Source organism: Pristiophorus japonicus, unplaced genomic scaffold (genome assembly GCF_044704955.1).
Source record: "Pristiophorus japonicus isolate sPriJap1 unplaced genomic scaffold, sPriJap1.hap1 HAP1_SCAFFOLD_825, whole genome shotgun sequence".
Lineage (NCBI taxonomy): Eukaryota > Metazoa > Chordata > Chondrichthyes > Pristiophoridae > Pristiophorus > Pristiophorus japonicus.
Window position 1 is genome coordinate 111341 of NW_027254746.1, and position 15332 is coordinate 126672.

A 15332-nucleotide genomic window follows, 5' to 3' on the forward strand; every position below is an offset into this window, starting at 1 on the left:
TCACCCACAGGGACCTGTATCTCACCCACAGGGACAGGTATCTCACCCACAGGGACAGGTATCTCATTCACAGGGACAGGTATCTCACCCACAGGGATAGGTATCTCACCCACACGGACAGGTACTCACCCACAGGGACAGATATCTCACCCACAGGGACAGGTATCTCACCCACAGGGACAGGTACTCACCCACAGGGAAAGGTATCTCGCCCACAGGGACAGGTATCTCACTCACAGGGACAGGTATCTCACTCACAGGGACCTATATCTCACTCACTGGGACAGGTACCTCACCCACAGGAACCTGTATCCCACCCACAGGGACAGGTATCTCACCCACAGGGACCTGTATCTCACCCACAGGGACAGGAACCTCATCCACAGGGACAGTTATCTCACCCACAGGGACCTGTATCTCACCCACAGGGACAGGTATCTCACCCACAGGGACAGGTGTCTCACCCACAGGGACAGGTATCTCACTCACAGGGACAGGTATCTCACCCACAGGGACAGGTGTCTCACTCACAGGGACAGGTATCTCACCCACAGGGACAGGTATCTCACCCACAGGGACCTGTACCTCACCCACAGGGACAGGTACCTCACCCACAGGGACCTGTACCTCTCCACAGGAACCTGTATCTCACCCACAGATACCTGTACCTCACCCACAGGGACCTGTATCTCACCCACAGGGACAGGTATCTCAACCACAGGGACCTGTATCTCACCCACAGGGACAGGTATCTCAGCCACAGGGACCTGTACCTCACCCACAGGGACCTGTATCTCACCCACAGGGACAGGTATCTCACACACAGGGACAGGTATCTCACCCACAGGGACAAGTATCTCACCCACAGGGACAGGTATCTCACCCACAGGGACAGGTATCTCACTCACAGGGACAGGTATCTCACCCACAGGGACAGGTGTCTCACTCACAGGGACAGGTATCTCACTCACAGGGACAGGTGTCTCACCCACAGGGACAGGTATCTCACTCACAGGGACAGATATCTCACCCACAGGGACAGGTATCTCACCCACAGGGACAGGTATCTCACCCACAGGGACAGGTGTCTCACTCACAGGGACAGGTGTCTCACCCACAGGGACAGGTGTCTCACCCACAGGGACAGGTATCTCACCCACAGGGACAGGTATCTCACTCACAGGGACAGGTATCTCACCCACAGGGACAGGTACTCACCCACAGGGAAAGGTATCTCGCCCACAGGGACAGGTATCTCACTCACAGGGACAGGCATCTCACTCACAGGGACCTATATCTCACTCACTGGGACAGGTACCTCACCCACAGGGACCTGTATCCCACCCACAGGGACAGGTATCTCACCCACAGGGACAGGTATCTCACCCACAGGGACAGGTATCTCACTCACAGGGACAGGTATCTCACCCACAGGGACAGGTGTCTCACTCACAGGGACAGGTATCTCACTCACAGGGACAGGTGTCTCACCCACAGGGACAGGTATCTCACTCACAGGGACAGATATCTCACCCACAGGGACAGGTATCTCACCCACAGGGACAGGTATCTCACCCACAGGGACAGGTATCTCACTCACAGGGACAGGTGTCTCACCCACAGGGACAGGTGTCTCACCCACAGGGACAGGTATCTCACTCACAGGGACAGGTATCTCACTCACAGGGACAGGTATCTCACTCACAGGGACAGGTGTCTCACCCACAGGGACAGGTATCTCACTCACAGGGACAGGTATCTCACTCACAGGGAAAGGTGTCTCACTCACAGGGACAGGTGTCTCACTCACAGGGACAGATATCTCACCCACAGGGACAGGTGTCTCACTCACAGGGACAGGTATCTCATTCACAGGGACAGGTACCTCACTCACAGGAACAGGTACCTCACTCACAGGGACAGGTATCTCACCCACAGGGAGAGGTATCTCACTCACAGGGACAGGAATCTCACCCACAGGGACAGGTATCTCACCCACAGGGACAGGTATATCATCCACAGGGACAGGTATCTCACCCACAGGGACAGGTACCTCACCCACAGGGACAGGTATCTCACTCACAGGGACCTGTACCTCACCCACAGGGACAGGTACCTCACCCACAGCGACCTGTATCTCACCCACAGGGACAGGTATCTCACCCACAGGGACAGGTATGTCACCCACAGGGACAGGTATCTCACCCACAGGGATCTGTATCTCACCCATAGGGACAGGTATCTCACCCACAGGGACAGGTATCTCACCCACAGGAAAAGGTATCTCGCCCACAGGGACAGGTATCTCACCCACAGGGACAGGTATCTCACTCACAGGGACAGGTATCTCACTCACAGGGACCTATATCTCACTCACTGGGACAGGTACCTCACCCACAGGGACCTGTATCTCACCCACAGGGACAGGTATCTCACCCACAGGGACCTGTATCTCACCCACAGGGACAGGAACCTCACCCACAGGGACAGGTATCTCACCCACAGGGACCTGTATCTCACCCACAGGGACAGGTATCTCACCCACAGGGACAGGTACCTCACCCACAGGGACAGGTACATCACCCACAGGGACAGGTGTCTCACCCACAGGGACAGGTATCTCACTCACAGGGACAGGTATCTCACCCACAGGGACAGGTGTCTCACCCACAGGGACAGGTATCTCACCCACAGGGACAGGTATCTCACCCACAGGGACCTGTACCTCACCCACAGGGACAGGTACCTCACCCACAGGGACCTGTACCTCTCCACAGGAACCTGTATCTCACCCACAGATACCTGTGCCTCACCCACAGGGACCTGTATCTCACCCACAGGGACAGGTATCTCAACCACAGGGACCTGTATCTCACCCACAGGGACAGGTATCTCAGCCACAGGGACCTGTACCTCACCCACAGGGACCTGTATCTCACCCACAGGGACAGGTGTCTCACTCACAGGGACATGTACCTCACCCACAGGGACAGGTACCTCACCCACAGGGACAGGTATCTCACCCACAGGGACAGGTATCTAACCCACAGGGACCTGTACCTCACCCACTGGGACAGGTGTCTCACCCACAGGGACAGGTATCTCACCCACAGGGACAGGTATCTCACCCACAGGGACCTGTACCTCACCCACAGGGACAGGTGTCTCACCCTCAAGGACAGGTATCTCCCCCACAGGGACAGGTACCTCACTCACAGGGACCTGTACCTCACCCGCACGGACAGGTATCTCACCCACAGGGACAGGTATCTCACTCACAGGGTCAGGTATCTCACTCACAGGGACATGTGTCTCACTCACAGGGACAGGTATCTCACTCACAGGGACCTGTACCTCACCCACAGGGACAGGTGTCTCATTCACAGGGACAGGTATCTCACCCACAGGGACAGGTATCTCACTCACAGGGACAGGTATCTCACCCACAGGGACAGGTATCTCACTCACAGGGACAGGTATCTCACCCACAGGGACAGGTGTCTCACTCACAGGGACAGGTATCTCACTCACAGGGATAGGTATCTCACCCACAGGGACAGGTATCTCACCCACAGGGTCAGGTATCTCACCCACAGGGACAGGTATCTCACCCACAGGGACAGGTATCTCACTCACAGGGACAGGTATCTCACCGACAGGGACAGGTATCTCACCCACAGGGACCTGTATCTCACCCACAGGGACAGGTATCTCACTCACAGGGACAGGTATCTCACCCACAGGGACAGGTATCTCACCCACAGGGACCTGTATCTCACTCACAGGGACAGGTATCTCACCCACAGGGACAGGTATCTCACCCACAGGGACATGTATCTCACTCACAGGGACAGGTATCTCACCCACAGGGACAGGTATCTCACCCACAGGGACCTGTATCTCACTCACAGGGACAGGTATCTCATCCACGGGGACAGGTACTCACCCACAGGGACCTGTATCTCACCCACAGGGACAGGTATCTCACCCACAGGGACAGGTATCTCACCCACAGGGACAGGTATCTCACTCACAGGGACAGGTATCTCACTCACAGGGACAGGTATCTCACTCACAGGGACCTATATCTCACCCACTGGGACAGGTACCTCACCCACAGCGACCTGTATCTCACCCACAGGGACAGGTATCTCACCCACAGGGACCTGTATCTCACCCACAGGGACAGGAACCTCACCCACAGGGACAGGTATCTCACCCACAAGGACCTGTATCTCACCGACAGGGACAGGTATCTCACCCACAGGGACAGGTACCTCACCCACAGGGACAGGTACATCTCCCACAGGGACAGGTGTCTCACCCACAGGGACAGGTATCTCACTCACAGGGACAGGTATCTCACCCACAGGGACAGGTGTCTCATTCACAGGGACAGGTATCTCACCCACAGGGACAGGTATCTCACCCACAGGGACCTGTACCTCACCCACAGGGACAGGTGCCTCACCCACAGGGACCTGTACCTCACCCACAGGGACAGGTATCTCACCCACAGGGACAGGTATCTCACCCACAGGGACAGGTGTCTCACTCACAGGGACAGGTGTCTCACCCACAGGGACAGGTGTCTCACCCACAGGGACAGGTATCTCACTCACAGGGACAGGTATCTCACTCACAGGGACAGGTATCTCACTCACAGGTGTGTCACCCACAGGGACAGGTATCTCACTCACAGGGACAGGTATCTCACTCACAGGGATAGGTGTCTCACTCACAGGGACAGATATCTCACCCACAGGGACAGGTGTCTCACTCACAGGGACAGGTATCTCACTCACAGGGACAGGTACCTCACTCACAGGAACAGGTACCTCACTCACAGGGACAGGTATCTCACCCACAGAAAAAGGTATCTCACTCACAGGGACAGGAATCTCACCCACAGGGACAGGTATCTCACCCACAGGGACAGGTATCTCATCCACAGGGACAGGTATCTCACCCACAGGGACAGGTACCTCACCCACAGGGACAGGTATCTCACTCACAGGGACCTGTACCTCACCCACAGGGACAGGTACCTCACCCACAGCGACCTGTATCTCACCCACAGCGACCTGTATCTCACCCACAGGGACTGGTATCTCACCCACAGGGACAGGTATGTCACCCACAGGGACAGGTATCTTACCCACAGTGACCTGTATCTCACCCACAGGGACAGGTATCTCACCCACAGGGACAGGTATCTCACCCACAGGGACAGGTATCTCACCCACACGGACAGGTACTCACCCACAGGGACAGATATCTCACCCACAGGGACAGGTATCTCACCCACAGGGACAGGTACTCACCACAGGAAAAGGTATCTCGCCCACAGGGACAGGTATCTCACCCACAGGGACAGGTATCTCACTCACAGGGACAGGTATCTCACTCACAGGGACCTATATCTCACTAACTGGGACAGGTACCTCACCCACAGGGACCTGTATCTCACCCACAGGGACAGGTATCTCACCCACAGGGACCTGTATCTCACCCACAGTGACAGGAACCTCACCCACAGGGACAGGTATCTCACCCACAGGGACCTGTATCTCACCCACAGGGACAGGTATCTCACCCACAGGGACAGGTACCTCACCCACAGGGACAGCTACATCACCCACAGGGACAGGTATCTCACTCACAGGGACAGGTATCTCACCCACAGGGACAGGTGTCTCACCCACAGGGACAGGTATCTCACCCACAGGGACAGGTATCTCACCCACAGGGACCTGTACCTCACCCACAGGGACAGGTACCTCACCCACAGGGACCTGTACCTCTCCACAGGAACCTGTATCTCACCCACAGATACCTGTACCTCACCCACAGGGACCTGTATCTCACCCACAGGGACAGGTATCTCAACCACAGGGACCTGTATCTCACCCACAGGGACAGGTATCTCAGCCACAGGGACCTGTACCTCACCCACAGGGACCTGTATCTCACCCACAGGGACAGGTGTCTCACTCACAGGGACATGTACCTCACCCACAGGGACAGGTACCTCACCCACAGGGACAGGTATCTCACCCACAGGGACAGGTATCTAACCCACAGGGACCTGTACCTCACCCACTGGGACAGGTGTCTCACCCACAGGGACAGGTATCTCACCCACAGGGACAGGTATCTCACCCACAGGGACCTGTACCTCACCCACAGGGACAGGTGTCTCACCCTCAAGGACAGGTATCTCCCCCACAGGGACAGGTACCTCACTCACAGGGACTTGTACCTCACCCGCACGGACAGGTATCTCACCCACAGGGACAGGTATCTCACTCACAGGGTCAGGTATCTCACTCACAGGGACATGTGTCTCACTCACAGGGACAGGTATCTCACTCACAGGGACCTGTACCTCACCCACAGGGACAGGTGTCTCATTCACAGGGACAGGTATCTCACCCACAGGGACAGGTATCTCACTCACAGGGACAGGTATCTCACCCACAGGGACAGGTATCTCACTCACAGGGACATGTATCTCACCCACAGGGACAGGTGTCTCACTCACAGGGACAGGTATCTCACTCACAGGGATAGGTATCTCACCCACAGGGACAGGTATCTCACCCACAGGGTCAGGTATCTCACCCACAGGGACCTGTATCTCACCCACAGGGCCAGGTATCTCACTCACAGGGACAGGTATCTCACCCACAGGGACAGGTATCTCACCCACAGGGACCTGTATCTCACCCACAGGGACAGGTATCTCACTCACAGGGACAGGTATCTCACCCACAGGGACAGGTATCTCACCCACAGGGACCTGTATCTCACTCACAGGGACAGGTATCTCACCCACAGGGACAGGTATCTCACCCACAGGGACCTGTATCTCACTCACAGGGACAGGTATCTCACCCACAGGGACAGGTATCTCACCCACAGGGACCTGTATCTCACTCACAGGGACAGGTATCTCATCCACGGGGACAGGTACTCACCCACAGGGACAGGTATCTCACCCACAGGGACAGGTATCTCACCCACAGGGACAGGTATCTCACTCACAGGGACAGGTATCTCACTCACAGGGACAGGTATCTCACTCACAGGGACCTATATCTCACCCACTGGGACAGGTACCTCACCCACAGCGACCTGTATCTCACCCACAGGGACAGGTATCTCACCCACAGGGACCTGTATCTCACCCACAGGGACAGGAACCTCACCCACAGGGACAGGTATCTCACCCACAAGGACCTGTATCTCACCCACAGGGACAGGTATCTCACCCACAGGGACAGGTACCTCACCCACAGGGACAGGTACATCTCCCACAGGGACAGGTATCTCATCCACGGGGACAGGTACTCACCCACAGGGACAGGTATCTCACCCACAGGGACAGGTATCTCACCCACAGGGACAGGTGTCTCATTCACAGGGACAGGTACCTCACCCACAGGGACAGGTACATCTCCCACAGGGACAGGCGTCTCACCCACAGGGACCTGTACCTCACCCACAGGAACCTGTATCTCACCCACAGGTACCTGTACCTCACCCACAGGGACCTGTATCTCACCCACAGGGACAGGTATCTCAACCACAGGGACCTGTATCTCACCCACAGGGACAGGTATCTCACCCACAGGGACCTGTATCTCACCCACAGGGCCAGGTATCTCACTCACAGGGACAGGTATCTCACCCACAGGGACAGGTATCTCACCCACAGGGACCTGTATCTCACCCACAGGGACAGGTATCTCACTCACAGGGACAGGTATCTCACCCACAGGGACAGGTATCTCACCCACAGGGACCTGTATCTCACTCACAGGGACAGGTATCTCACCCACAGGGACAGGTATCTCACCCACAGGGACCTGTATCTCACTCACAGGGACAGGTATCTCACCCACAGGGACAGGTATCTCACCCACAGGGACCTGTATCTCACTCACAGGGACAGGTATCTCATCCACGGGGACAGGTACTCACCCACAGGGACAGGTATCTCACCCACAGGGACAGGTATCTCACCCACAGGGACAGGTATCTCACTCACAGGGACAGGTATCTCACTCACAGGGACAGGTGTCTCACTCACAGGGACCTATATCTCACCCACTGGGACAGGTACCTCACCCACAGCGACCTGTATCTCACCCACAGGGACAGGTATCTCACCCACAGGGACCTGTATCTCACCCACAGGGACAGGAACCTCACCCACAGGGACAGGTATCTCACCCACAAGGACCTGTATCTCACCCACAGGGACAGGTATCTCACCCACAGGGACAGGTCCCTCACCCACAGGGACAGGTACATCTCCCACAGGGACAGGTATCTCATCCACGGGGACAGGTACTCACCCACAGGGACAGGTATCTCACCCACAGGGACAGGTATCTCACCCACAGGGACAGGTGTCTCATTCACAGGGACAGGTACCTCACCCACAGGGACAGGTACATCTCCCACAGGGACAGGCGTCTCACCCACAGGGACCTGTACCTCACCCACAGGAACCTGTATCTCACCCACAGGTACCTGTACCTCACCCACAGGGACCTGTATCTCACCCACAGGGACAGGTATCTCAACCACAGGGACCTGTATCTCACCCACAGGGACAGGTATCTCACCCACAGGGACCTGTACCTCACCCACAGGGACCTGTACCTCACCCACAGGTACCTGTATCTCACCCACAGGGACAGGTGTCTCACTCACAGGGACATGTACCTCACCCACAGGGACAGGTACCTCACCCACAGGGACAGGTATCTCACCCACAGGGACAGGTATCTCACCAACAGGGACAGGTATCTAACCCACAGGGACCTGTACCTCACACACAGGGACAGATATCTCACCCACAGGGACAGGTATCTCACCCACAGGGACAGGTGTCTCACCCTGAAGGACAGGTATCTCACCCACAGGGACAGGTACCTCACTCACAGGGACCTGTACCTCACCCACACGGACAGGTATCTCACCAACAGGGACAGGTATCTCACTCACAGGGACAGGTATCTCACTCACAGGGACCTGTACCTCCCCCACAGGGACAGGTGTCTCATTCACAGGGACAGGTATCTCACCCACAGGGACAGCTATCTCACTCACAGGGACAGGTATCTCACCCACAGGGACAGGTATCTCACTCACAGGGACAGGTATCTCACCCACAGGGACAGGTGTCTCACTCACAGGGACAGGTATCTCACCCACAGGGACAGGTATCTCATTCACAGGGACAGGTATCTCACCCAAAGGGATAGGTATCTCACTCACAGGAACAGATATCTCACTCACAGGGACAGGTATCTCACTCACAGTGACCTGTACCTCACCCACAGGGACAGGTGTCTCATTCACAGGGACAGGTATCTCACTCACAGGGACAGGTACTCACCCACAGGGACAGGTATCTCACCCACAGGGACAGGTATCTCACTCACAGGGACAGGTATCTCACTCACAGGGACAGGTATCTCACCCACAGGGACAGGTATCTCACCCTGAGGGACAGGTATCTCACCCTCAGGGACAGGTATCTCACTCACAGGGACAGGTATCTCACCCACAGGGACCTGTATCTCAATCACAGGAACAGGTATCTCTCCCACAGGGACAGGTATCTCACTCACAGGGACAGGTATCTCACTCACAGGGACAGGTATCTCACCTACAGGGACAGGTATCTCACCCACAGGGACCTGTATCTCACCCACAGGGACAGGTATCTCACTCACAGGGACAGGTATCTCACCCACAGGGACAGCTATCTCACCCACAGGGACCTGTATCTCACCCACAGGGACAGGTATCTCACTCACAGGGACAGGTATCTCACCCACAGGGACAGGTATCTCACCCACAGGGACCTGTATCTCACCCACAGGGACAGGTATCTCACTCACACGGACAGGTATCTCACCCACAGGGACAGGTATCTCACTCACAGGGTCAGGTATCTCACTCACAGGGACATGTGTCTCACTCACAGGGACAGGTATCTCACTGACAGGGACCTGTACCTCCCCAAAGGGACAGGTGTCTCATTCACAGGGACAGGTATCTCACCCACAGGGACAGGTATCTCACTCACAGGGACAGGTATCTCACCCACAGGGACAGGTATCTCACTCACAGGGACAGGTATCTCACCCACAGGGACAGGTGTCTCACTCACAGGGACAGGTATCTCACTCACAGGGATAGGTATCTCACCCACAGGGACAGGTATCTCACCCACAGGGACAGGTATCTCACCCACAGGGACCTGTATCTCACCCACTGGGACAGGTACCTCACCCACAGCGACCTGTATCTCACCCACAGGGACAGGTATCTCACCCACAGGGACCTGTATCTCACCCACAGGGACAGGAACCTCACCCACAGGGACAGGTATCTCACCCACAAGGACCTGTATCTCACCCACAGGGACAGGTATCTCACCCACAGGGACAGGTCCCTCACCCACAGGGACAGGTACATCTCCCACAGGGACAGGTATCTCATCCACGGGGACAGGTACTCACCCACAGGGACAGGTATCTCACCCACAGGGACAGGTATCTCACCCACAGGGACAGGTGTCTCATTCACAGGGACAGGTACCTCACCCACAGGGACAGGTATCTCACCCACAGGGACAGGTCCCTCACCCACAGGGACAGGTACATCTCCCACAGGGACAGGTATCTCATCCACGGGGACAGGTACTCACCCACAGGGACAGGTATCTCACCCACAGGGACAGGTATCTCACCCACAGGGACAGGTGTCTCATTCACAGGGACAGGTACCTCACCCACAGGGACAGGTACATCTCCCACAGGGACAGGCGTCTCACCCACAGGGACCTGTACCTCACCCACAGGAACCTGTATCTCACCCACAGGTACCTGTACCTCACCCACAGGGACCTGTATCTCACCCACAGGGACAGGTATCTCAACCACAGGGACCTGTATCTCACCCACAGGGACAGGTATCTCACCCACAGGGACCTGTACCTCACCCACAGGGACCTGTACCTCACCCACAGGTACCTGTATCTCACCCACAGGGACAGGTGTCTCACTCACAGGGACATGTACCTCACCCACAGGGACAGGTACCTCACCCACAGGGACAGGTATCTCACCCACAGGGACAGGTATCTCACCAACAGGGACAGGTATCTAACCCACAGGGACCTGTACCTCACACACAGGGACAGATATCTCACCCACAGGGACAGGTATCTCACCCACAGGGACAGGTGTCTCACCCTGAAGGACAGGTATCTCACCCACAGGGACAGGTACCTCACTCACAGGGACCTGTACCTCACCCACACGGACAGGTATCTCACCAACAGGGACAGGTATCTCACTCACAGGGACAGGTATCTCACTCACAGGGACCTGTACCTCCCCCACAGGGACAGGTGTCTCATTCACAGGGACAGGTATCTCACCCACAGGGACAGCTATCTCACTCACAGGGACAGGTATCTCACCCACAGGGACAGGTATCTCACTCACAGGGACAGGTATCTCACCCACAGGGACAGGTGTCTCACTCACAGGGACAGGTATCTCACCCACAGGGACAGGTATCTCACCCACAGGGACAGGTATCTCATTCACAGGGACAGGTATCTCACCCAAAGGGATAGGTATCTCACTCACAGGAACAGATATCTCACTCACAGGGACAGGTATCTCACTCACAGTGACCTGTACCTCACCCACAGGGACAGGTGTCTCATTCACAGGGACAGGTATCTCACTCACAGGGACAGGTACTCACCCACAGGGACAGGTATCTCACCCACAGGGACAGGTATCTCACTCACAGGGACAGGTATCTCACTCACAGGGACAGGTATCTCACCCACAGGGACAGGTATCTCACCCTGAGGGACAGGTATCTCACCCTCAGGGACAGGTATCTCACTCACAGGGACAGGTATCTCACCCACAGGGACCTGTATCTCAATCACAGGAACAGGTATCTCTCCCACAGGGACAGGTATCTCACTCACAGGGACAGGTATCTCACTCACAGGGACAGGTATCTCACCTACAGGGACAGGTATCTCACCCACAGGGACCTGTATCTCACCCACAGGGACAGGTATCTCACTCACAGGGACAGGTATCTCACCCACAGGGACAGCTATCTCACCCACAGGGACCTGTATCTCACCCACAGGGACAGGTATCTCACTCACAGGGACAGGTATCTCACCCACAGGGACAGGTATCTCACCCACAGGGACCTGTATCTCACCCACAGGGACAGGTATCTCACTCACACGGACAGGTATCTCACCCACAGGGACAGGTATCTCACTCACAGGGTCAGGTATCTCACTCACAGGGACATGTGTCTCACTCACAGGGACAGGTATCTCACTGACAGGGACCTGTACCTCCCCAAAGGGACAGGTGTCTCATTCACAGGGACAGGTATCTCACCCACAGGGACAGGTATCTCACTCACAGGGACAGGTATCTCACCCACAGGGACAGGTATCTCACTCACAGGGACAGGTATCTCACCCACAGGGACAGGTGTCTCACTCACAGGGACAGGTATCTCACTCACAGGGATAGGTATCTCACCCACAGGGACAGGTATCTCACCCACAGGGACAGGTATCTCACCCACAGGGACCTGTATCTCACCCACAGGGACAGGTATCTCACTCACAGGGACAGGTATCTCACCCCCAGGGACAGGTATCTCACCCACAGGGACCTGTATCTCACCCACAGGGACAGGTATCTCACTCACAGGGACAGGTATCTCTCCCACAGGGACAGGTATCTCACCCACAGGGACCTGAATCTCACCCACAGGGACAGGTATCTCACTCACAGGGACAGGTATCTCACCCACAGGGACAGGTATCTCACCCACAGGGACCTGTATCTCACTCACAGGGACAGGTATCTCACCCACAGGGACAGGTATCTCACCCACAGGGACCTGTATCTCACCCACAGGGACAGGTATCTCACTCACAGGGACCTGTACCTCACCCACAGGGACAGGTGTCTCACCCACAGGGACAGGTATCTCACCCACAGGGACAGGTATCTCACTCACAGGGACAGGTATCTCACCCACAGGGACAGGTATCTCACTCAGAGGGACAGGTATGTCACCCACACGGACAGGTACTCACCCACAGGGACAGGTATCTCACTCACAGGGACAGGTATCTCACCCACGGGGACAGGTACTCACCCACAGGGACCTGTATCTCACCCACAGGGACAGGTATCTCACCCACAGGGACAGGTATCTCACCCACAGGGACAGGTATCTCACTCACAGGTACAGGTATCTCACTCACAGGGACCTATATCTCACCCACTGGGACAGGTACCTCACCCACAGCGACCTGTATCTCACCCACAGGGACAGGTATCTCACCCACAGGAACCTGTATCTCACCCACAGGGACAGGAATCTCACCCACAGGGCCAGGTATCTCACCCACAAGGACCTGTATCTCACCCACAGGGACAGGTATCTCACCCACAGGGACAGGTACCTCACCCACAGGGACAGGTACATCTCCCACAGGGACAGGTGTCTCACCCACAGGGACAGGTATCTCACTCACAGGGACAGGTATCTCACCCACAGGGACAGGTGTCTCATTCACAGGGACAGGTATCTCACCCACAGGGACAGGTATCTCACCCACAGGGACCTGTACCTCACCCACAGGGACAGGTACCTCACCCACAGGGACCTGTACCTCACCCACAGGAACCTGTATCTCACCCACAGGTACCTGTACCTCACCCACAGGGACAGGTATCTCACCCACAGGGACAGGTATCTCAACCACAGGGACCTGTATCTCACCCACAGGGACAGGTATCTCACCCACAGGGACCTGTACCTCACCCACAGGGACCTGTACCTCACCCACAGGGACCTGTATTTCACCCACAGGGACAGGTGTCTCACTCACAGGGACATGTACCTCACCCACAGGGACAGGTACCTCACCCACAGGGACAGGTATCTCACCCACAGGGACAGGTATCTCACCAACAGGGACAGGTATCTAACCCACAGGGACCTGTACCTCACCCACAGAGACAGGTGTCTCACCCACAGGGACAGGTATCTCACCCACAGGGACAGGTATCTCACCCACAGGGACAGGTGTCTCACCCTCAAGGACAGGTATCTCACCCACAGGGACAGGTACCTCACTCACAGGGACCTGTACCTCACCCATACGGATAGGTATCTCACCCACAGGGACAGGTATCTCACTCACAGGGACAGGTATCTCATTCACAGGGACCTGTACCTCCCCCACAGGGACAGGTGTCTCATTCACAGGAACAGGTATCTCACCCACAGGGACAGCTATCTCACTCACAGGGACAGGTATCTCACCCACAGGGACAGGTATCTCACTCACAGGGACAGGTATCTCACCCACAGGGACAGGTGTCTCACTCACAGGGACAGGTATCTCACCCACAGGGACAGGTATCTCACCCACAGGGACAGGTATCTCACTCACAGGGACAGGTATCTCAGCCAAAGGGATAGGTATCTCACTCACAGGAACAGATATCTCACTCACAGGGACAGGTATCTCACTCACAGTGACCTGTACCTCACCCACAGGGACAGGTGTCTCATTCACAGGGACAGGTATCTCTCCCACAGGGACAGGTATCTCACTCACAGGGACAGATATCTCACTCACAGGGACAGGTATCTCTCCCACAGGGACAGGTATCTCACCCTCAGGGACAGGTATCTCACCCTCAGGGACAGATATCTCACTCACAGGGACAGGTATCTCACCCACAGGGACCTGTATCTCAATCACAGGAACAGGTATCTCACCCACAGGGACAGGTATCTCACTCACAGGGACAGGTATCTCACTCACCGGGACAGGTATCTCACCCACAGGGACAGGTATCTCACCCACAGGGATAGGTATCTCACTCACAGGAACAGATATCTCACTCACAGGGACAGGTATCTCACTCACAGTGACCTGCACCTCACCCACAGGGACAGGTGTCTCATTCACAGGGACAGGTATCTCACTCACAGGGACAGGTACTCACCCACAGGGACAGGTATCTCACCCACAGGGACAGGTATCTCACTCACAGGGACAGGTATCTCACTCACAGGGACAGGTATCTCACCCACAGGGACAGGTATCTCACCCTGAGGGACAGGTATCTCACCCTCAGGGACAGGTATCTCACTCACAGGGACAGGTATCTCACCCACAGGGACCTGTATCTCAATCACAGGAACAGGTATCTCACCCACAG